Genomic DNA, 25,131 nt, shown 5'->3' on the forward strand with positions numbered 1-25,131 from the left:
ATTGCTGTAACTCAGTTGAGGCTGATAGCGTATCATTATCCCAGTGAATTTTTGTTAGGGTGATATGTACCTAGTTTTTCTCGTCAAGGAAAAAATTTTATTCATTTTTATATTCCTAGGACCTGGTTAAAAAAAAAGTTACAGGTTCTAGGCTGGGCGCAGTGGCTCACACCTGTAATCCCAGCACTTTGGGAGGCCGAGGCAGGTGGATCACGAGGTCAGGAGTTCAAGACCAGCCTGGCCAAGATGGTGAAACCCCGTCTCAACTAAAAATACAAAAATTAGCTGGGTATGGTGGCCCACGCCTGTTATCTCAGCTACTCAGGAGGCTGAGGCAGGAGAATCGCTTGAACCCGGGAGACAGAGGTTGCAGTGAGCTGAGATCATGCCCCTGCACTCAAGCCTGGGTGACAGACCAAGACTCTATCTCAAAAAAAAAAAAAAGAAAGAAAGAAAGAAAGAAAAAGGAAAAAAAAAGAAATATTACAGATTCTAGAAGATACTCCATATATTTTTGATAAATAAATGAGTAAGCCTCTGGGACTCAATAGCTAAGGAGATTCCTCTCTTAGGAAAACAGGATTCCAGAGAGAGAAGTCCCAAAGAACAGTATATCCCACGTTTCTGGCCCAGATGCCCCAGATCCACTTAAATGGAAAGTAGAGATAGTTTTGTGGTATGAACCTGTGGCACTACAGAAAAAGCAAACTCCCCATTGCTTGACGGCCCAGGAGAAAAGGTCTGTAAACAGTGGGTGAAGAGAGGATCTTCCTTCCAACACTAGACTCTGCCAATCCCAAATGAGAAGCCCCTCCTCCCATGTGTTTTATACAAAAGGTGACATGGATCCCTGTGAAATGAGGCAAGCCTTTGATTGGACAGGCTCAGGGATAATAGTAAACAGAAGGTACTTTAGATTACACATGTCTAGGCATAGGAAGCTCATGAGGACATTGAATGGCACCCAGAATAGTGACTGGCACAATCCTGGTAATAAATAAGTGTTAGATTGATCCATAAATTATAGAAAGAATAAAATAATTAACAAACAACAAGGAATAAGATTATCAATCAATCAGTCGTGGTGGCCAATCCTCCAATTATATTGTGAAGGTGGCTGGTTAGTAATAGTCTACAGTGTCCCGAGGAACACTGGGTCAAGGAATTACTAAAAGGTCTGGAGTCATTTGCATTTGAAAAAGGCTGCATGCTATACAATGGAGATTTTTTAAAGTTAGCTTAATAAGAACTCTGCTTAGCTTTGTTTGGTTAACAGCATGAAACATTTTTCCCCTGCAGAGTGTTCAATAGTCTATCTCAAAGTTTAAAAAACACATAAAACTAAAATTAAATTTATGCTTAGAAATATAAACTATAATGCACGTTTGAAAACAAGAGCTATTTCTGGTATGAAGCTATGGCACATTTTAAAATTTTAAAATGTGGTGGTTAAATACTGCTGGTATTTTTATTTTTCTTTTTTATTTATTTATTTTTTTGAGATGGAGTCTTGCTCTGTCGCCCAGGCTGGAGTGTAGTGGCATAATCCTGGCTCACTGCAACCTCCGCCTCCCAGGTTCAAGCTATTCTCCTGCCTCAGCCTCCCGAGTAGCTGGAATTACAGGCACCTGCCACCAAGCCCGGCTAATTTTTGTATTTTAATAGATACAGGATTTCACCATGTTGGCCAGGCTGGTCTCGAACTCCTGACCTCAAGCGGTCCACTTGCCTCGGCCTCCCAAACTGCTGGGATTACAGGAATGAGCCACCGCGCCTGGCCTATCTTTATTTTATTTTATGTTATTTTTTAATTTTTTTGACAAGAGGAAAGAGTTTTCTAATAAGCGAGAAGCAGCGGGTTCCCAGCGCAGCTGAGAGACAGTCCTTGCGGCTGAGAGTGGCAGCAGGGGCGGGCGGTCCCAGGAGTTACCTGTGGCCCTGGGCACTGGCATTCCTATGGTCTCGGATGCTGATGGCCCGTTTGAGCAGACCTTCCACGCTGCGGAAGTAGACGCTGCTGTCCACCAGGTTCTTCACGGCGCTGCAGGCGTACTCCACGGTGTAGATGGCTCCCTGGCTCTGCTCCTCCCAACGCTGCATGTCTGCCTTGCGCTGGGCCAGCTCCGGGGAGGGAGCGGCGCATGTGCTCCTGCAGCCGGTACAGGGCCACAGACGGCCACAGTTCACCAGGACGTAGACACTCTCAGTGAACTTGTCCGTGACTTTCTTCCCCTTGAGCTGTATCTCTGGTTCCTCCATAGCGACCCCGGCCCCTTTATTTTTTAATATGTGTTTTTAACATGGTAAAATAAACATAGCACAAAATTTCTATTTCAACCGTTTTTAAGTGTTCGATTCAGTGGCATTAAGTACATTCGCCACGCTGTGCAACCATCACCACCAACCGTTTCCATAATTTTTTTTATCATCCCAAACAGAAACTTTACCCGTCAAACAATAACTCCACATTCCACTCTTCCCCAGCCCCAGGTAACCTCTATTATGTTTTCTGTCTCTATGAATTTCACGATTCCATTTACCTCTTATAAGTGGAATCATACAATCTGGCATATTTCACTTAGCATCATGTGTTGTTTGTTTGTTTGTTTTTTGGAGATGGAGTCTCGCTCTGCCGCCCAGGCTGGAGTGCAGTGGCACAATCTCGGCTCACTGCAAGCTCCGCCTCCCGGGTTCACGCCATTCTCCTGCCTCAGCCTCCCAAGTAGCTGGGACTACAGGCGCCCTCCACCACGCCTGGCTAATTTTTGGTATTTTTAGTAGAGACGGGGTTTCACTGTGTTAGCCAGGATGGTCTCGATCTCCTGACTTTGTGATCTGCCCGCTTCGGCCTCCCAAAGTGCTGGGATTACAGGCGTGAGCCACCGCGCCCAGCCAGCATCATGTTTTTAAGATTCATCCATGTGGTAGCATGTATCAGAATTTCACTCCTTTTTAAGGCTGAATTATATTCCACTCTATGGAATATAATTTTATTCTATGCATAGACCACATTTTGTCTATCCATTCGTCCGTCAGTGGACATTTGGATTGTTTTCCTTTTGGCTACTGTGAATAATGCTGCTCTGAACATTGATGTACAGGTATGTTTGAGTCCCTGTTTTCAGTCCTTCTGGGTATATACCTAGAAGTAAAGCAGAATTGCTGGATCATGTGGTAATTCTATATTTAACTTTTTGAAGAACCAGTGTTTTTATTATGTATTTTATTTTTAGAGACAGAGGTCTCACTCTGTCGCCTAGGCTGAAGTGTAGTAGCACCATGATAGCTCACTACAGCCTCAAATTCCTGGGCTCAAGTGATACTCCTGCCTCAGCTTCCTAAGTAGCTGGGACTACACGCTTGTGCCATCATGCCTGGCATGTGTTCTTATTTTTTATGTGACAGAATCTTTCTCTTGATTGCTAAGTTAAGAGAGTCTGAATTCTGCTATGCTATGCAGGAATGTATACTATCAATATGTAAAATGTAGCATGAGTTTTAGTTAATCATAATCATTTTACAGGAAAAAGCAGGTTATTCATAATATTTAGGGCTAAAGATTGGGATGTGGTAAGAGGAGATTGCTATAATCAAGTAACATTCCATCCAGAAGATAACAAAAATAGTAAGAATACATCTGTTCCTCATGCTTTCCTTCCTCCGAACTTCAAACATGCATCAATGTAAAATCTTTCCCTAATGTCACTTTCTGAAGTTGGTATGCTGGCATAGAATCCAAGGTCCTGATGTCTCTTCCGTTTTCTCTTTTGATGACTATTCCTTTATTCTTACCTATCAAAGGATAAGGCTAAATTAATTATTTCTTTGAGTTTCTATATATCTTCAGTGTTTCATTTTCTCACATTTTGGTTATAGTCTTTATTTATATAATTAGCTATCATTGCTTCATAGGCCTGCTGTTTGTTAAAAATCTTACCAATACCTCTCAATTTTTTCAATTTGTTCTATTAATAATGAGATCTGCGCCAGGTGCAGTGGCCCATGCCTGTAATCCTAGCACTTTGGAAGGCCAAGGTGGGTGGATCGCTTGAGCTCAGGAGTTTGAGACCAGCCTGGGCAACATGATGAAACCATGTCTCTACAAAAAATACAAAATTAGTGAGGCATGGTGGTACATGCCTGTAGTTCCAGCTACTTGAGGAACTGAGGCAGAAGGATCGCTTGAGTCCGAGAGGTGGAGGCTGCAGTAAGCTGAGATTGCACCACTGCACTCCAGCCTGGGTGACAAAGTGAGACCCTGCCTCCAAAAAAAAAAAAAAGAAAAAGAAAAGAAAAATTTTAAAAAAAAAAGAGAGATTTGAAGTAAACACAAGGTTCTGAAGTTTTTTGTATGATTGGATAGATTTCATTGTTCTATAGGCCCCTTTTCTGCTTATCATCTTCCACTTAGTGAGCATCATTTATCCCTGAAAAAGTTCTCCTTGAGTTAATTTTAAGTGGAAAAATAACATTAATTTATTGAGTCTACTTTGAGCTGCCACTTCCAAAACAAAACAGCAACAAGTTTTAAAAAAAAATTTCTTTTCTTCTGTATTCTCTAGATCCATGGTTTAAAAAGAGGGATTTGGCAAAATTCACCAGCAGTCCGTAGGATTACATTGGTACTGAAGTAAAGCGAGGGGAAAAAAAGTAAAATTGGTGGTGAGATTAAACTATACTAAGTCCAAAAGGATCATGAGCTCTGATAGCTAGGGAGAGAGGAGAAGAAAGATACAATGATGCTAAAAACGGACTTTTTATTGTTGTTTGTTTTGTTTTTGCTTTTTGACAGGCAGGCAGGGAAAACTGAGGGAGAGTAATCTAACATAGATACAATTCCTAAGGCATAAGCTCATTCTAACTGTATTGTAAAAAAAAGTCAAGTAGCTTGTTAAAACAAATACTATAGGAATTGTGTGGGTTTCAGAGAATTCCCAGGAGACTAGTAGTGAACAAAAATTTTCAGAATATTTTCTAGAATTAGACAGTATGGGACCAGGTGTGGTGGCTCATGCCTGTAATCTCAGCAGTTTGGGAGGCCGAGGTGAGTTTGAGACCAGCCTGGGTAACAAGTGAGTTGAGCCCAGGAGTTAGATATCAGCCTGGGTAACATGGTGAAACTCTTGTGTCTACAAAAAGTACAAAAATTAGCCAGGTGGCCAGGCATGGTGTCTCACTCCTGTAATCCCAGCACTTTGGGAGGCCGAGACGGGCGGATCAAGAGGTCAGGAGATTGAGACCATCCTGGCTAACACGGTGAAACCCCGTCTCTACTAAAAATACAAAAAAATTAGCTAGGCGTGATGGCGGGTGCCTGTAGTCCCAGCTACTTGGGAGGCTGAGGCAGGAGAATGGCGTGAACCCGGAAGGCGGAGCTTGCAGTGGGTTGAGATCGAGCCACTGCACTCCAGCCTGGGCGACAGAGCAAGACTCCGTCTCAAAAAAAAAAAAAAAAAAAAAAATCCCAGCTACTCAGGAGGCTAAGGTGGGAGGATCGTTTGGGCACAGGAGTAGGAGGCTGCCGTGAGCTATGATTGATTGTGCCACTGCACTCCAGCGTAGGTGACAGAATGAGACTCTGTCTCAAAAAAAAAAAAAAGAAAGAAAAAGAAAGTATGGGTCAGATGCAGTGGCTCATGTCTATACGTAATCCCAGCACTTTGGGGGGCTGAAGTGGGAGGATCACTTGAGCCCAGGAGTTTGAAACCAACCTGGGCAACACAGCAAGTCTCCATCTTTACAAAAAATTTAAAAATAAGAAGTATGTTCTAAGCTACAGAACATAAATTCTGTTATTGTACATTTTAGTAGTCACTGTTCTAAGAAAAAGTAATTTTACCACCATCATTGCACAATGTACTAAGTCAACTTTATGTATCAAACACTAAAAGATATAGAACAGTATTTCCCAAACCACTCTTGGAAGTATGGGGCATGGAGCAGGTATAGTGCCCAGGGATCAGAGATCAAATAATCTAAGTATATATATATACTTTTTCTCAATCAATGGACAATAAAAGTACAATTATCAATAACATTGTTGAAAAAAATATTTTTAAGTTGAGATCCACTAGTGTATTTGGTGGTATTTTCAGGCAAAAAGCAGCAACATAGATAGCAGAATAGAAAATTGTATTTTAGGCCAGGCACAGTGACTCACGCCTGTAATCCCACCACTTTGGGAGTGCGAGGCAGGTGAATCACCTGAGGTCAGGAGTTCAAGACCAGCCTGGCCAACACGGCGAAAGCCTATCTCTACTAAAAATACAAAAATTAGCTGGGCGTGCTGGTGGGCACCTATAATCCCAGCTACTCAGGAGGCGGTAGCTGAGGCAAGAGAATCGCTTGAATCCAAGAGGCAGAGGTTGCAGTGAACCGAGATCACACCTCTGCACTCCAGTCTGGGCGACAGAGCAAGACTGTCTCAAAAAAAAAAAAAAAAGAAGAAAGAAAGAAAGAAGGAAGGAAAGAAAGAAAGAAAGAAAAGAATATGAGATATTAGAGTAAAGGAATGACCCTGTTTAATGCACAAGGTCCTCTTTTAGGCAGCACACTCCTGTGGTTTGTCCAATTTCTTTCTGGTAGTGTGTTGTATTCAATATTGCTCAAAAGGAACTGTCATCTGTAGATCTTAGAAATCTTTTATTATTATTCTGAAATTTCATTATGTTTCCCCCTAAAGATAATTAATATTAACATTTTCTTATAATCCTTCTAGAAATTTTTCTCTGCATATTATTTTACTAATAAAATTGAGATTAAAATAGCACCAGACTACCAGTGTCTGTGTGTGTGTGTGTGTATCTGGCTTCTTTAACTTCATATTAATTTTTGAAAGTTGCCTTTTTACTTCACAAAATATAATGATTATAAAAATACTTTTTATCTATACAATTACAAATGTAAAGATAAGTTACTGAGTGAGGTTCTGAATGGACCTATTGTCCTAGGTATTTTTATGGATAGGATTTGTTAGATAAGAACCTATAAAAGTGCTCTGCTAGAAGTCTTACTAATGTTCCTATCCATGTTTGTTAGTTCATTTTCTGTTGCTATAAAAGAACAACAGAGCCTGGGTAATAAAGAAGAGAGGTTTATTTGGCTTACAGTTCTTCAGGCTGCACAAAAATGGCACCAGCATCCACTTGGCTTCTGGTGAGGCCTCAGGAAGCTTTGACTTATAGTGGAAAGTGGAGGAGGAGCAGGTGTGTCACATCGCAAGAAAGGAAGCAGAAAGAGAGATGCCAGCCTCTTTAAAACAACCAGGTCTCACATAAACAAATAGAATAAGAATTCACTCATTACGAAGGGGATGACACCAAGTCATTCATGAGGAATCAGCCCAAGCATCTGTCACTAGGGGATCACATTTCAACATGAGATTTGGAGGGGACACACATCCAAACTATGTCACCATGCATTTCAAAATAGATTCTTGGCTAGGCATGGTGGCTCACGCCTGTAATCCCAGCACTTTGGGAGGCTGAGGAGAGGGAGATCGCTTGAGCCCAGGAGTTTGAGAACAGCCTGGGCAACAAAATGAGACACCATCTTTACAAATAAAATTAACCAGATGTGGAGGGATGCACCTATAGTCCCTGCTCCTCAGGAGGCTAAGGCAGATCACCTGAGCCCAGGAGGTTTGAGGCCATAGTGAGCTGTGATTGCATCACCATACTCTAGCCTGGGTGACAGAGTGAGACCCTGTCTGAAGTAAAATGAATTCATTAACTTAATTAAATAATAAAAAAAAGATAAAGTCTCTGGTGAATGATGACACTAGACATAGTAAAGAGCAAATACAGTGGCCAAAAGTCAATTGTTCAATTTGAGAATTATTTTTCAAAGAGCATCTATTCACTAAAACCCACTCTTGCCTTTACCATGCACGATTACACCTAAATGACCAGAGTAGTTACCAAATATTGATGCTCTGATTCCAGATTGGCTTCTGTTGGTTATAATTTAGCTAAGATCCAGTTTTTTCATGAATAAAAAAATCTATCTCTAAATCCAGTAAGCTTAGATCACTTATCAAGTATATTATAGAGCCAAATTATACTTTAGTTGGAAGATTAGATTATATGACTGGTAAGGATTCTTTCCACTATATGGGGAATATTTTAATTCATTCGTTCATGATAGATATTTAGTTAAGTCTACCATGAGCTTTTACATGTGAAACTTAAGCATTAATTTTTTCCCATGGTGAAATGTAGAATTGCCGGCCTTCCTCTCTAGACATTTGAGACAACACAGATTTTCATAGTTTGATACAGATAGAGCTTAAAATGTTTTATTATAAAAGCAAAATATGCTCAATAAGGAAATATTGGAAAATACAACTAAGTACAAAGAGAAAGACTATTACAAGAAGCTAATCACTGGCCAGATGTGGTGGCCCACGCCTGTAATCCCAGCACTTTAGGAGACCAAGGTGGCTGGATCACTTGAGGACAGGAGTTCGAGACCAGCCTGGCCAACATGGCAAAACCTCGTCTCTACTAAAAATACAAAAATTAGCCGGGTGTGGTGGCATGCACCTGTAGTCCCAGCTACTCGGGAGGCTGAGGCAGAAGAATCGCTTGAACCCAGGAGGCAGAGGTTGCAGTAAGCCAAGATCATACCATTGCACTCCAGCCTGGGTGACAAAGCACTTCAGCCTGGGTGACAAATCACAACTCTGTCTCAAAAATAATAATAATTATTATCACTGCTTACAGTTGGATATATGTCCTCCTCTGCTTTCTTCGTTACAAACATATTTTCTAACCTGCCCCCCAAAATAGGTATCATGTTATCCATATTACTTTAAGCCTTTCTTTTTCACCAATTATACATTATGAACATTTTCCCAGGTTTATGGTCTTCTAAAACCACACTTTTAATGTCATGCATTGTTTAATAGCCTAGTTATACCAAAACGTGCCCAATATTCCTGGGCATTTATAAGGGAAAAAAAGCACTATGATGAATAACTCTTCACATATCACTTTGCCCACATCTCTTATTATCTCCTTAGGATGAATTCCAGGAAGTGTTATTTCTGGGCCAATGGGTATACACATTTTTAGACATTTGTCTCATATGGTCAAGTTGCCTTCCAGAAAATTAATATCTATTTTAACTCCCATTAGTAGTATATTAGAGTTCCACCTTCCCTATAACCTCTATAGAAATGGGTATATTTCCCCCTCAAGTTCTTTTTCTACACCCAGTACTTAAGGAATTGTGTCTCATAACTGTTTCCCTAATTCCTAATAGTGTCTGCCACACAGTCCATGTTCAAGAAATATTTATTAAAGAGAATGAATGAATAATAAACATTCTTCTAAGCTAAACATGAAGTGGATATGGGGAATAATAGAATGCAGAGGAAAAAAAAGAAAAACTAAACAAGGAATCAGGAGGCTAGCTCTGCTGCTAAGCTGTTGTATCACTAAGGGCAAATAATTTAACCCTGTCTGACCTCTTCTCAGAAATGGTTTCATGGGCATTCAACCTGAACAGTCACATAGAGCCCTGTACTCAGAGGGACCCGTGATTTATTTACTGCTCTGCTGTTGCCTTCTTGAAATGCTTGACAATTTTTGAGCAGGAAGTCCAACATTTTCATATTGCAGTGTGCACTGCAAGTGATGTAGCTGATGCTGCCTCTACCTTAACTGTAAAGCAAGATAGTAGAGAAAATGAGGCCTATTCACGCCATAGCAATTTGATTCTATGAGTTTTTCCTCAATTCAACCCAAGAGGCTACGATTTAAGTACATAAACATCTCGGAACAAGTTTGAGAGCCATTCTAATTGCTTGATGAAGATTCTTCATTCTGTGAAATACTTGGCCCCTTTCTTTAACCCATCTCTATCAAGTGGTCTCCTTCAGCCATTCCTTCTCATTCTGCTTCATAATTGCACTGGATTATAGTTACTCCTGCAGCACTGCAACCATTAACCTTTAAGTATGAAGGGACTGGAAAAGAGAAAGTTCCTTTTGATGACAAATTCTTCTGGTGTGAAAAGAAAGGCTTATCCAATACAGTTTCCTATAATGAAGGTATTGAGCAGAAAAAAAGAAAGACTTTGAAAGATCACTTTGAGCTTCTAAGCAAGTCGTAGATAATCAGAATCTTAGTACAATGTGGTTCCTTTCTATTTTGTTTAACTGTTTGTAAAAGCAACTCATTTCCATCCCCAAATTAAGTATAATTTCATAGGGGACAGTTCTCATATACAACATTTAAGAAGGAAACAAATGCTGCTCCAAGTTTATTCTTGAGTAATCATTTCGAAAATAAGTAATGAACTATAAAGGAAAAAAAACACAGCGAACTGCCCAGAGATGGGAACTGCATGTAAATTACTACTAATCTCAATTACCTATCCTTCTTCTCTACTCTAGAAAAATGCCATCTTTATTTTAAAACATTTCTTTTTCTTTTTATTTATTTATTTATTATTTTTTTTTTTTTTTTGAGACAGAGTCTTGCTCTTGTTACCCAGGCTGGAGTGCAATGGCACGATCTCGGCTCACTGTAACCTCTGCCTCCCGGGTTCAAGTGATTCTCCCTGCCTCAGCCTACCAAGTAGCTGGGATCACAGGCGCTCTCCACCACACCCAGCTAATTTTTGTATTTTTAGTAGCGACAAGGTTTTACCATGTTGGCCAAGCTGGTCTTGAACTCCTGACCTCAGGTGATCCGCCTGCCTCAGCCTCCCAAAGTGCTGAGATTACAGGTGTGAACCACTGTGCCCAGCCTATTTTAAAACATTTCTATCTGAGCAGGTCAAGTTATTTTAAGATGTTATCTGTTTCAACACACGTAATGAAATGTGGAGGGCAAACATGCTGCCATTTTACAGAGATAGAAAGTGAAAATAATCTGCACAAAAGTTCCATGAAGCTTAGATCTTTCTGTCTAATGATCTTGGCTCCATCTTGAAATGTTTAATAAAAACCCATGGCCAACTAATGGACTGAAACAATTTGGGAGGTTTTTAATGGTTTTTTTTTAATGTTTAGACTTCATTATATATAGAACAAACCATATGATTTAAATCTTCTTGACAATTTTGTCTTATTCCTAGTCATTATTATTATTATTGTTATTTGAGACAGAGTCTCACTTGGTCACCCAGGCTGGAGTGCAGTGGTGTGATCTCGGCTCACTGCAACCTCTGCCGCCCAGGTTCAAGCAATTCTCCTTCCTTAGCCTCCTGAATAGCTGGGATTACAGGCGCCTGCCACCGTGCCCAGCTGATTTTTGTATTTTTAGTAGAGACGAGGTTTCACCATCTTGGCCAGGCTGGTCTTGAACTCCTGACCTCATGATCCACCTGCTTCGGCCTCCCAAAGTGCTGGGATTACAGGCATGAGCCACCACGCCCAGCCAATCATTATTATTATTAATTGTACTTTTCTACAGAGTATGTGTTTGGGAGAATTTGGTTAATATTGGCGTTGTTGATATTCTGAGCCTCTCACTGAGAGCTGAGTAGACAGAATTTAATCACAATATATGTCTGTCAGTGCATAGTTGGCAAAGATACCTATTTTGCTTCAAGTTTTCTGTCAAGTCTGCTTTCTGGTCGCAATAATATATTTGTAATGGGTAGTCTATAAAGAGAGTAAAGTAGTAGGAACATTTGGAAGGTCAACTAACTTTTGACTGTTATAGTTCCAGTTAAGTTATCAAAGAAGTTGACAGTCTAATTACCAGAATGATTTAAAGCAGCTTCTGTGTTTGCCTCTCTCTCAGGAAACAAGGTAAGCAACGAGAAAATCTGGTTTATCTAAGACTTACTGAGGCATATGGCCACTTTTATATATGTTATTTTGAATGTGTGTGTGGGGATTCATACATTCGTTCATTCATTCAAAAAAGGTTATTGAACATCTGACATGTACCAGCAATTGTGCTAAGTCCTGGTGAACAAGATAGATATATCAGATAAGACTAAGTTTCACTGAGAGTGGCGACTGCCCTCCAAATAGCATTAGCTTAATCAAGATAGAATTGGATTTGTCTTTAATTTGTAAGTCTGAAGGAAGTAGTCCAGAGCAGTTATGCTGGCTCTGCTGCCTGAAGTCCTTAGGGACCCAGGCTGTATCCAGGTGTCTGCTCTACCATTCCTAGGGTGTGGCCCTTGTCTTCAACATCCAAGACGGAGCTACACCCTTCCTATACACACTTCAAGCAGCAGGTAAGGAAGAAGGAAAGAAGCAGGACCAAGTTATTTGCCAACCATCATTTAAGGAAACTTTCCATAACCTGCCATACATTTATCTGTTCTCATTTATCAGAACCCAATCCTAGGGCTCACATCTAGATACAGGGAGCCTGGGAAATATGTATTTTGCTCAGGCATCAATGCGTTCATTTAAAAATGAGTGGAGATCTAATAAGGAAGAACTGATGTTAGCAATTTCTACCATTCATTGCCCCAGGCCTCTTGTATCTCATATCCTACCAGAACTGGACGAGGAAGGAAGGAGGGCAGAGTTAGCTTAAAATGTAATTTATGAATTTCAAGAAATACCTGTAAAGGTGATGATAGTTAACAACACAACTCAGGTACCACTTTTTCTAGGAAGATTTCCCTAACCACCTCTCCGCACAGTCAAGGATGGATGCCCTTTTTACAAGCTTTTATCTTCCATCTCGTGCAGTACCTATCATGCCATTTATTGATGATACAATAATTGTCTATTTCTCTCTTCCCAACTGTTTCTCACATCAACTTGACGATAATGCCTTCAGTTAAAACCTGAATTTATATTTCTTTGTATCTCCAGTATCTCTAGCCTAATGTATAACATTCAATAGATTCATGAAAAGTGTTTATTACTTAAAGTGGTTGAAAAAATTGCAAACAAAAAACTCTACTTAAATGTCATAAAGGTTTTGTAGAGTAATAGTATAGACAGAACTTCTCCAGCTATCAAAATATTTAGCACCAAATTTTTTGCTTATGAACATAAAAGAATGTTTTATTTCCATCAATATTAAGACTATCATCTGATCTTCTGAACATGTTAAATATTGCTGGCAAACAGAATTACCTGCATTTTGTCAATGATGAATGTTAAGACAATTATAAATATTTTAAAATCATTATTTTATCAAGGTTGTGAAAAAAACTCTCTTAAAATACTCTGAAAAAACACAAATAGTGAATCCTATCCACTTTATGTAAATGGTAAAGTTGGGCTCAGGGTGACATAATTTGAAATAGAATAACACATTGACTCTCCAATCAATGTTGTCTTCTAGGTCTATGCTCTCCCATAATCCTAGTGGGGCAGGCCTGAAGTGGACAGCAAGACTTTCACCAAAACAGTTCCCACACAGCTCAATCTCTCCTCTTCCCTCTGTTACCCCACATGGCATTGTAAAAAAAAAGAGAAATTTAAGCTGATATGATTCATTTTCTCAGCCCTTTTCAGTTTAAATCTGTTCACATTTCTTATTGTAGTTATTCATAACTTTTTCTTGATTTTCTTAGGTCGGACACATATGTTCTTCAGATCAGAAATTCAACTGATAAAGATACTTCTGAATTTACAACTGCTTGGTTTTAAGAAAAATGTATCCAAGACAGAGGAGTTTGTTCAAAAGTCTCCATTTTTTCCCCTAGCACTGTACACTGTTATTTTATGATTCATTCAGTTACCAAACATTTGTTGAATACAAACTATGCACAAGGCAAATGCTATGATAATGCACAAATTTGCATTTGCATTAAATTTTCCTTAATTTGAGCTATAAAATACATTACAATTAACTAAAGATATTGCATTATATTATTTATATAATCCCACATGTAACTGGATCAAACTTTGAATTGGAAATTGAGGGAAATTGGTTAAAATCAAATAAGTGTGTGTGTGTATGATTTTCTGTTAAAAGATATGAATTGTCAGATGGGAAAAAATTTCTTGCTTTAAGCAAGTACTGACCCAAAATATTAAACAAAAATAGTCCATTTAGAGTCTACTTAGAGAGTACTCACGCACTGTGTAAAATGCTAATGATGAGGGAGAAAATGAGTCTCCTTCACTCTTTCACTTATCTCTTGGGCTTAGGGCATGAGATCTGATAGCCATTGTCACTTACAGCTACACACATCTTCAGCAATTATAAATTTACACGTTTTCCCCTCCAGTTAATGTAGCTAAATTTTATTTTATCTTCTAAGTACTACACATTACTTTTATCAATACTACTTTCTCTAGGAAGAATTTGTACATAAATGAAGGACCATAGGTCCCATATATATATATACATATATATATATAATATTTATATAATGCTGAATTCCTTCTGTCCTTCAGTGTCTTACTCAACATATCTATAAATCCTTAGTAATTTTTAAGCCAGGTAAACAGCTCTATGGAAAGCAGCTATTTTCATATACTGCTATGCTGCTCTTGGGCCCATGCCATTTTTTCTCTTCTATATGGGACAGTCTATAAAAAGCTGAACGGAGTGTTAAATCTAAGAAAGGATAGAACCATAACTCACTGGCAGGTCACAGTAATACAAGCAGAAATAAGTATCAAATATGGAGTGCTTTGTAAAATATAGAGCATTATGTAAATGTTAAGTATTATTCTTCATGCACTTAAATAATGTTTATTGAATGCTAGATGATGAAGATAAATAAAATGTTTCATTTAGGAAGTTTAAGGAGGAGAAAAAGATATAAGCTATAATATTTCAGTAGTGAAGATATGTGAGTATGGTAGAAGAAGTTATCAATTGGTCCAAAGGAATCAGGGATGGTTTCATACCAGAAGTAAATTTTGGGCTAAGAATTTAAACACTGGTAGGCGTTTGTTACATAAACAGGTAAGAGGGCATTTTAGAGAGAGAGAGGGTAGCACGTGCAGAGGCTTGAAAGAACCTGGCTGGTTCAGAGATCAGTGGGCCATTCCATATGGCTAACATGTAGGCTGGCAGGGCTTAGATCAGGAAGCGCCTCAAATGACAAACAACAGGCTTGGGATTTTATCCTGTAAGTGTTTTGAGTCATGAGAGGATTTTAAGCAAGAAAGAAACATAATTAGATTTGCATTTTTGAAAAGATCATTTGGGTGGCAGTGATGACTGCTCATATTAGGATGTGGAAATAAGGAAGAAATAATCATTTCATATATTTAATGGACAGATAATACAATTTATTAACTGACTAGTTGTGGGGAAATGATTTTGAAGTTTCTGATGTGGGTATTTTGGTTGGATGCTGGTACCACATTCACTAAGGGGGTAAATGGAGTGTTGAAAGTATTTGGAGGAAAAGTGACTTGTTTTGGCATGTTGAGTTTGAAGTACTTAAGGAACATCCAGAAGGAATGTTCCAGAAGAAACATGTCTAGAAGAAAATTTGATATATGGTCTTCAACTTAGCAGACAGGTCTAGGGTGGAAACATAGATTTAGGAATTATAATCCTATTGGGCAGTAGTTCTCATACATTAGTATATATAAGAATCACCAAAGTGCTTGTTAAATGCCAATTTCTCTGTCTAACCCTCAGAAGCTCTGGTTGAATGGGTCTGGGGAAGGGCTCAGGAATGAATTTAAATAAGCAACTCCAGTGACTCGGCTGCAGATGATTTATAGAACACACTTTGATAAATATTGCCACAAGAGCAAGAGAACTACAGGAAGTGGTGCCATAAGACCAAAAAGTGGAGAGTTTCAAGGAGTAGGAGTGGTGACTATGTCAATACAGTATGAAGGTTGGAAAAGCTCAGAACTGAAATACCCCTGGACTTGGTAGCTTACAGCAGGGCAACTGGTGTCCCAGAAGAGCAGGCACAGTGAGAGTGGTGAGAGCAGATAACAACTGCAGTGGGTAGAAGAGTGACTAGGGCTGGGGAAATAGACACAATGAATGAAGCTTCACTCAGAAGGGAATGTCTTGTGGACAAAAGTTAAAACCTAATGTCTGAAGAAGGTGGTTCAAGCCCTAAGTCTACCACTTAATGGCTATGGCATATAATATCTATGAGGAGCCCATTTTCTTGCTTAGAACGTGCTATAATGTCTATGTTATAGAGCCCTTTGTACAAGGGAAATACAAGTGTCTGTGGCAAAAAAATGTGTAAATTGCTCTTCCAGACTTTTTTATTAACAAGCCATCTAAGTGGCAGAAAATCCTAAACAATTGTATAGATCAGGCATCTTACTCATGTCTGTTCACTGTGACAAAACATCCCCAACTTCAGTCATTGGCATGCACAGGACTTTAGAGGGAAAAAGTGTCATATTTAATGTCTTAAATAGACCTATGGCCTCACTTTCCACATGAGGATCCAGAGGTCTGAGTGGGAAGTGGAGGTTAAAAGATTTGTCTAAAGTCACACAACTAATGGCAAGGCCAAGTATAAAATTCAGCCAGACTCCTGACTCAATGTTCCCCCTCCCTACCCTGACTCCTGCTCCTGCATTATAACATATTTCTTTTTTTTTTTTTTTTTAGCTTCATCTTTTATTTGCATACAAGGAACAGGTGACTACATTTACTGTCAGTTTTGCTATATGTATTGATAAATGTGAATTTTTGCATAATTTTGTGTCTTGAGAACAATATACAATCCTAATTAGTTATATACTCTTAATTTAAATACTTTTTTTTAACATTTAAGAGAAACATTTCTTAAAGTGAGGTTTCACTAACAGTTTACTAAGTATCTACAAATGACCCAAAGTTTTATAAGATATACAATTCTCAATTCAGTTACTTTTTATTATTATTATTATTATTATACTTTAAGTTTTAGGGTACATGTGCACAATGTGCAGGTTAGTTACATACGTACACATGTGCCATGCTGGTGTGCTGCACCCATTAACTCGTCATTTAGCATTAGGTATATCTCCTAATGCTATCCCTCCCCCCTCCCCCCACCCCACAACAGTCCCCAGAGTGTGATGTTCCCCTTCTTGTGTCCATGTGTTCTCATTGTTCAATTCCCATCTATGAGTGAGAACACGCGGTGTTTGGTTTTTTGTCCTTGCGATAGTTTACTGAGAATGATGATTTCCAACTTCATCCACGTCCCTACAAAGGACATGAACTCATCATTTTTTATGGCTGCATAGTATTCCATGGTATATATGTGCCACATTTTCTTAATCCAGTCTATCATTGTTGGACATTTGGGTTGGTTCCAAGTCTTTGCTATTGTGAATAGTGCCGCAATAAACATACATGTGCATGTGTCTTTATAGCAGCATGATTTATAGTCCTTTGGGTATATATACTCAGTAATGGGATGGCTGGGTCAAATGATATTTCTAGTTCTAGATCCTTGAGGAATCGCCACACTGACTTCCACAATAGTTGAACTAGTTTACAGTCCCACCAACAGTGTAAAAGTGTTCCTGTTTCTCCACATCCTCTCCAACACCTGTTGTTTCCTGACTTTTTAATGATTGCCATTCTAACTGGTGTGAGATGGTATCTCATTGTGGTTTTGATTTGCATTTCTCTGATGGCCAGTGATGATGAGCATTTTTTCATGTGTCTTTTGGCTACATAAATGTCTTCTTTTGAGAAGTGTCTGTTCATATCCTTTGCCCACTTTTTGATGGGGTTGTTTGTTTTTTTCTTGTAAATTTGTTGGAGTTCATTGTAGATTCTGGATATTAGCCCTTTGTCAGATGAGTAGGTTGCGAAAATGTTCTCCCATTTTGTAGGTTGCCTGTTCACTCTGATGGTAGTTTCTTTTGATGTGCAGAAGCTCTTTAGTTGAATTAGATCCCATTTGTCAATTTTGGCTTTTCTTGCCATTGTTTTTGGTGTTTTCGACATGAAGTCCTTGCCCATGCCTATGTCCTGAATGGTAATGCCTAGGTTTTCTTCTAGGGTTTTTATGGTTTTAGGTCTAACGTTTAAGTCTTTAATCCATCTTGAATTAATTTTTGTATAAGGCATAAGGAAGGGATCCAGTTTCAGCTTTCTATATACGGCTAGCCACTTTTCCCAGCACCATTTATTAAATAGGGAATCAACATATTTCTTTTCTTAATTCTCTGCTATTGGAATTTTGCTCTTTGTCTTTTATAGCAAAGAGAGGTGTAGATGATTACAGTTTCCCTGACTGAGGTAAAGAAGAGGTGTTTAATTTGAACAGGTCCAAGGGTTCAGATGCAAGATCTTTGAAAACATTTTAAACCATCTTCTTCCCTTTTATGCTCCATGCCTCCAGGCAGATGCCCTAAACTTTGTCTAGAATCCCTGCTGTAGTCAAGAGATCAGCCAGCAGCAAAATAACTAGTGCTATTACATATTTCTTTCAATTCTCCCTTTCACAACTGAAGAGCACTCCAAAACATCAACATTAAAAGACTGTAGTTCAGGATAGACCTTGAATGGTTCACGGGACACCCTTGAAAAATAACTGTTACAGAAGATTTATAGTCTATGACAAGGATGGATATGCTACTTCCCACACTATACTTACATCTCCATCTCCCTTTCTAAGCTGCCCAAAGTAAGCTGAGTCTTTTAGTTGCTAACACCCAGCAGAATGGTAGGAACCCTATACAGCCTATGGTTGTTGAATGAATGAGTGAAAGAAATAATTTTATTTGTATCTCTCTGTATCCAGTTCTTAACAGAAAAAAAGCTTTAATAAATTGATTTCCAGATTTTATTTTTGTTCTCTGCCTTAGACCCTCAGTCTCCAGTCTTTCTGCCTAGATTTCCACTAAACTAATTGGATCATATATTTTGTCCTTCACTATAGACTTTTGATGGTATGTAACACCTTACTGTTGACTAGTTAAAAGTTACAGGAACTGTTTACAATATTCTTTATTGTCAGCTGGGTGTGGTGACTCACACCTGTAATCCCAGAACTTTGGGAGGCCGAGGTGGGTGGGTGCATCACCTGAGCTCAGGAGTTCAAGACCAGTCTGGGCAATGTGATGAAACCCCGTCTCTAACCAAAAACATAAAAAGTTAGCTAGGCCTGGTGGTGTGCACCTGTGGTCCCAGCTATTCGGGAAGCTTAGGTGGGAGCATCACTTGGACCTGGGAAGCGGAGGTTGCAATGAGCAGAGATCATGCCACTGCACTCCAGCCTGGGCAACAGAGTGAGACCTCATCTCAAAAAAAAAAAGAAAAAAAAATCCTTATTTTGTGAATTAATAATACAACATGTGATATATGAGGTATATCATGCAATAATGTTATATATGAGGTATCACAAATATATTTGGAAAGACAACCACATAAAAGTCCCAAAAGTTTGTTGGTAGGTTTTAATAAACATTTATATATATATGAATGATAGATGCTTCTTAATAGTAAAAGGCATTATCTTCTCTCTCATGAGACTCTTTCTCCATTTTCTAGAACTCATAAATTTTTCCCATTCCCTTTAAAAAAGGAAACAAATTGATTAGCTGCTTTCTCAGATATCACCTTGTTCTTTTTCCTTTCACATATTTTAGGAAACTTAACTTTGCGTTTTTCTTGTTATTATGTGTGTTTTTCTGCTTTGTCTGAACTGTAAGCTCTTTAGAACAAGGATTTTCCTCCGTATATGGAGCGAGTGACGTTTATTTTTAGTGCTCAGTACTTGTTAAACCTCCTCTTTTTTTTGGCTGTGCTGTGATAGTCATTGGATAATGCTGCTCCAAAAGGCAGATCATGATATAAGAAATTGAATAGTCTCATAGGATGGAAATATGAAAAAAAAAACAATAAAAAGCAGAGGTTAGATATGAGTTTATATCTGAATCAGTTATTGAAGAGGTATGAGGTGATAAAAAAAGGGGATATGTTATTGGGAAATAACTCTGTTGGGAGGTAGAAGCATTGGGAAGAAAATTAAATTCAGTAACCATTCTAGTGCTGACTCAAGGTTGCAGAGATTCTGTGATGGGAAGGGCACGATTCTTACCTCACTACAGTGAAGGAGACTCACATATACACACAACTACAAGATAAAGCAGAACTAGATAAAGACGTAGTTACAGAGAGAGGGCACTCTAGAATGATTTTAAGAAAAATATGATTTTATTCATTAAGGATGGAAATTATTCATAGTGCCCGTCTTTCTAATATTGAGGCTGCTTTTACTGGCTCTTGGAAGTCCTAAGGGCAATTATTTCCCCAAATCAGAAGCATGCCTCTTTTTGTATATGTGTCACTAAGTTTTTTATTTACTGCTTTTCCTAAATTTGGGTGCACATTATAGAATTGTACTTAAGATTCTAGACTGCCATTTAAGCACTGTGAATATGATTTCTTAAGATACACGTTTTTATGAAGTGAATTTCTATTGCTTTTTGAAATGTGCCTTGCACTAATGAATCTTGTAGTATCAAAAGATTTAGAGCTAAAAGGAATACCAGTACTGCATATGGTCAACTTACAGGCTTCCCAGTAGTACACAGTCAAAAATTCAAATGCTATAGCTGGACTAACTGGTACTAGAATTGCAAAGTTATAATCATATTAAAAGACTCACTTTAGATTTTTTATTTGCAATGACAACATAATACAAAGTCAGTAGCTCTTGATTTTCTTGCTATACTATATCCAGTGACCACTGACGCTAACGTGGAACATTTCCTGCTAGCTATTCATTGATTAAAAAAAAGGAGTCATTTTTTTTTTTTCCGGAGACTAGGCAGGAGACAAGATGTCAAGAAGTAATAAGTAGTGAAATGAAAGAGGAGAATGCAAAGGAACCAAAAGAGAAAACATTAAAATGATGTTATTTTTTCGCCCTTGTGTATGCAGATGGACAGGAAAATTATAGCAGTAATTGCAGACTCCTTTTCACTGAAGACAGAATGGCCTTGGGGAATCAGAGTATGGGAGAAAAAGTTCAGTGAAACTGCATTCTCATCCAGGCCCCAACTGACTTGCTGGATATGGCTTTGTCCGAGGTCATTTACCCTTTCTGTGCCTTAGTTTCCTTAACTGTTGAAAAACATTATTTACCATTTTAAGTTACTGAGAAGATGAATGAGATCATGCTCCAGAAACACCCAAAACTGGTCACAAAATTAGGTGCTATAAGAATACTAAGTAGTACTATTATTACTGTACTGTGCATCCTGTTGGAATGAGTCATCTTGCTGCAAAGATGCAAAAGCGATTCCAAGTGTGGTAAAAGACCAGAGACAATGAGAAGAAGCAGTTACTCTTAAATGGCATTAAGGGAGAAGATCCCAGTCGCAGTGAAATCTGCCCTTGTTCAACGAACAAAAGCAGGAGGAAGGGAGACAAGACTTTTTTTTCTTTTTTTTTTTTTTTGAGACAGAGTCTCGCTCTGTCGCCCAGGCTGGAGTGCAGTGGCGCGATCTCGGCTCACTGCAAGCTCCGCCTCCCGGGTTCAGGCCATTCTCCTGCTTCAGCTTCTGGAGTAGCTGGGACTACAGGCGCCCGCCACCACGCCCGGAGAATCTTTTGTATTTTTCGTGGAGACGGGTTTTCACCGTGTTAGCCAGTATGGTCTCAGTCTCCTAACCTCGTGATCCGCCCGCCTCGGCCTCCCAAAGTGCTGGGATTACAGGCGTGAGCCACCCGGCCAACAAGACTTATTTTTTAACTACACGCATACCTAGGAGACACTGCTGGTTCATTTCTAGACCACCACAATAAAGTGAACATAGCAATAAAGTGAGTCACACCATTTTTTTGGTTCCTAGTGCATATGTTAGTTATATTTATTATACTGTAATCCATTAAGTGTGCAATAGCATTATGGCTAAAAAATGTACATGCCTTAATTTAAAAAACACTTTAGCCAGGCGCGGTGGCTCACGCCTGTAATCCTAGCAGTTTGAGAGGCCGAGGCAGGTGGATTACCTGAGGTCAGGAGTTCGAGATCAGTCTGGCCAACAGGTGAAACCCTGTCTCTAATAAAAATACAAAAATTAGCTGGGCATGGTGATTCACACCTGTAATCCCAGCTACTAGGGAGGCTGAGACAGGAGAATTGCTTGAGCCCGGGAGAGGGAGGTTGCAGTGAGCTGAAACTGCGCCACTGCACTCCAACCTGGGCAACCGAGTGAGACTCCATCTCAAAAAAAAAAAAAAAAAAAAAACTTTAATGGTTAAAAAATGCTAATGGATCATCTGAGTCTCCAGCAAGTCTTAATCTTTTCGATGGTGGATCTTGCCTCAATGTTGTTGATGGCTGCTGACCAGTCAGGCTAGTGTTGATGCAGGTAAGAGCGGTTGTTGCAGTTTCTTAAAGACAGTAGTGAAGTTTGCTGCATTGATTGACCCTTCCTTCCATGAAGGATTTCTCTGTAGCATGTGATACTGTTTGATAGCATTTTATACACAGTATAATTTCTTTCAAAATTGGAATCAATCCTTTCAAACCCTGCCACTACTTTATCGACTAAGTTTATATTATATTCTAAACCATTTGTTGTCATTCCAACAATGTTTACAGTATCTTCACCAGGAATAGATTCCCTCTCAAGAAATCACTTTCTTTGCTCATCCATAAGAAGCAACTCCTCATCCCTTCAAATTTTACCATGAGATTGTGGCAATTCAGCCCCATCTTCAGGCTCTATTTCTAATTCTAGTTCTCTTGCTATTTCCACATTTCTAGTTACTGCCTCCACTGAAGTCTTGAACCCCTCAAACTCATCCATGAGGGTTGGAATCAACTTCTTCCAAACTCCTGATAATGTTGATCTTTTGGCTTCCTTCCTTAAGTCACAAATGTCCTTCATGGCATCTAGAATTATGAATTTTTTCAATTTACTTTTTCCAGATCCATCCAAGGACACACTATCTATGGCAGCTATAGCCTTATGAAATGTACTTTCTACATAATAAAACTTGAAAGTCACAATGACACCTTGATCCATGAACTGTGGAATGCATGTTGGGTTAGCCAGCATGAAAACAACACTAATCTCTTTGTATGTCTCCAGGAGAACTCTTGGGTAAGCAGGTACACTGTCAATAAACAGAAATATTTTGAAAGGAATCACTTTTTCTTTTCTTTCTTTTTTTTTTTTTGAGCAGTAGGTCTCAACAGCAGACTTAAAATGTTCAGTAAGCCATGACAGATGTGCTGTCATCTAGGCTTTGTAGTTCCATTTATAGAGCACAGGAAGAGTATATTTAGCATAATTTTTAAGGGCCTTAGAATTTTTGAAATGGTCAATGAGAATTGGTTTCAACCTAAAGTCACCAGCTGCATTATCTCCTAACAAAAGAGTCAGCCTGCCCTTTGAAGCTTTGAAGCCAGGCATTGACTTTTCCTCTCTAGCAATGAAAGTCCTAGATGGCATCTTCTTCCAATAGTAGGATGTTTTGTCTACATTGAAAATATGTTTAGTGTAGCCACCTTCAATGACCTTGACTAGATTTTCTGGATAACTTGCCGCAGCTTCTACATCATCATTTGCTGCTTCATCTTGCACTATTATGTTATGGAGATGGTGTCTTTCCTTAAATCCCTGCTAGCTTCAACCTTTTCTTCTGCAGCTTCCTCAGCTCTCTCAACCTTCATAAGATTGAAGAGAGTTAGAGCCTTGCTCTGGATTAGGCTTTGGCTAAAGTGAATGTTGTAGCTGGGTTGATCTCCCCAGACCACTAAAATTTTCTCCCTATCTGCAATGAGGCTGTTTTGTTTTCTTATAATTCATGTTTTCACTAGAGTAGCATTTTCAATTTCCTTCAAGAACATTTCCTTTGCATTCCCAACTTGTCTAATCATTTGACACAAGGCCGAGCTTTTGGCCTCTCTTGGCTGTTGATACATCTAAGCTTAATTGTTTCTAGCTTTTGATTTAAAGTAAGGGACATGCAACTCTTCCTTTCACTTGGTCACTTAAAGGGCATTGTAGGGTTACTGGTTGGCCTAATTTCAATATTAGGCCATTATTATTAGGCAAGTATTAGTGTTTGATTTCAGGGAATATGGAGGCCCAAGATGAAGCAGAGAGACAGAGGAACAGCTGGTTGGTGGAACAGTCAGAACACACACATTTATTAAGTCCCTCCCTGTCTTACTTGGGCTCAGTTCATGGTGCCCTCAAAACAATTTCAACAGTAACATCAAAGATCACTGATTACAGATCACTATAACAGGTACAATAATGAAAAAGTTTGAAAGATTGCAAGAATTACCAAAATGTGCTACAGAGACATGTAGTGAGCAAATGCTGTTGAAAAACGGTGCTAGGACTTGCTTAATGCAGAGTTGCCGCAAACCTTCAATTTGTAAGACATGAAAGATCTGCAAACAGCAATAAAGTGAATCGCAGTAAAACAAAGTGGGCTTGTACAGCAAGGAGGTTATACAAATATACTTTTGAAATCCTACAGCCAGTTTGAATCCAGGCTTTGGCAGTTATTACTATGACTGGGCAAACTACTGTGTTTTTAAACTTCATTTTTCCTATCTGTAAAATGGGGATTTTTTATAGATTGTTTGTGTATATATATATATACACATATATATATAGTTGTGAAGATTTAAAAATGTACACCGTCACAAGGACTCCATAAAATAAGCTATTATTGTAATCTATTGGAGACAGGGCAAGTAAAAATCCACACTGATGTTAAGTAAATCTTTAAAAACAAGTACCAGAAAAAGACGAGTTTTTATAAGATATGACTTAAGGGGCCTAGGAAGAGAAAAAACTTGTTTTGTCAAGTCTAAATCCACTCATATTTCATGGGGCCACGTATCACGTCCAACCTTTGATATCTGGCACACAACAAACAAACAGGAAAGGCCTTTCGTGTGCTTTAATAAAAACAGCTTTCCATTTTAAAACGATAAATATATTGGAAAAATCTGTTGGCTCTCCAACAGCTCTTATAAAACAAAGCTCAGACGCTGTGTTTTTGTTGTTTGAAAGACAGAAATCAGGGGCTTGGTCATTATTAGGCTCCCTTTGATCGCTCCCTGGGATGGGAAGCCTTCGGGCAAAGCCCTGGGGGCAGGACGCGTTTTTTTTTTTTTAATCGATCCCGGAACCTTCGCGCGGCGGAGGGGGCGGGCACGCCGCAGGGGCCCGAGGGAGGGGTCTGGGGCGCGGCGCCGCTTGCCCATCCCCCGAGCGCGCGGCAGGGCGGCCGGCCTGCGGCCGCCGGGATGCGGAGGGGCGGCGACGGGGGCCGG

The 25,131-nt window shown here is 39.2% G+C and overlaps 1 pseudogene; it reads right to left on the bottom strand.

Moving 5' to 3' along the window:
* Nucleotides 1-1,918: 1,918 nt before the first annotated feature.
* LOC100443184 (BLOC-1-related complex subunit 8-like) lies at nt 1,919-2,266 on the bottom strand (annotated as a pseudogene).
* Between the last annotated feature and the right edge of the window lie 22,865 nt (nt 2,267-25,131).

The sequence above is a fragment of the Pongo abelii genome, chromosome 10 (genome assembly GCF_028885655.2).
Source record: "Pongo abelii isolate AG06213 chromosome 10, NHGRI_mPonAbe1-v2.0_pri, whole genome shotgun sequence".
NCBI classification, from domain to species: domain Eukaryota; kingdom Metazoa; phylum Chordata; class Mammalia; order Primates; family Hominidae; genus Pongo; species Pongo abelii.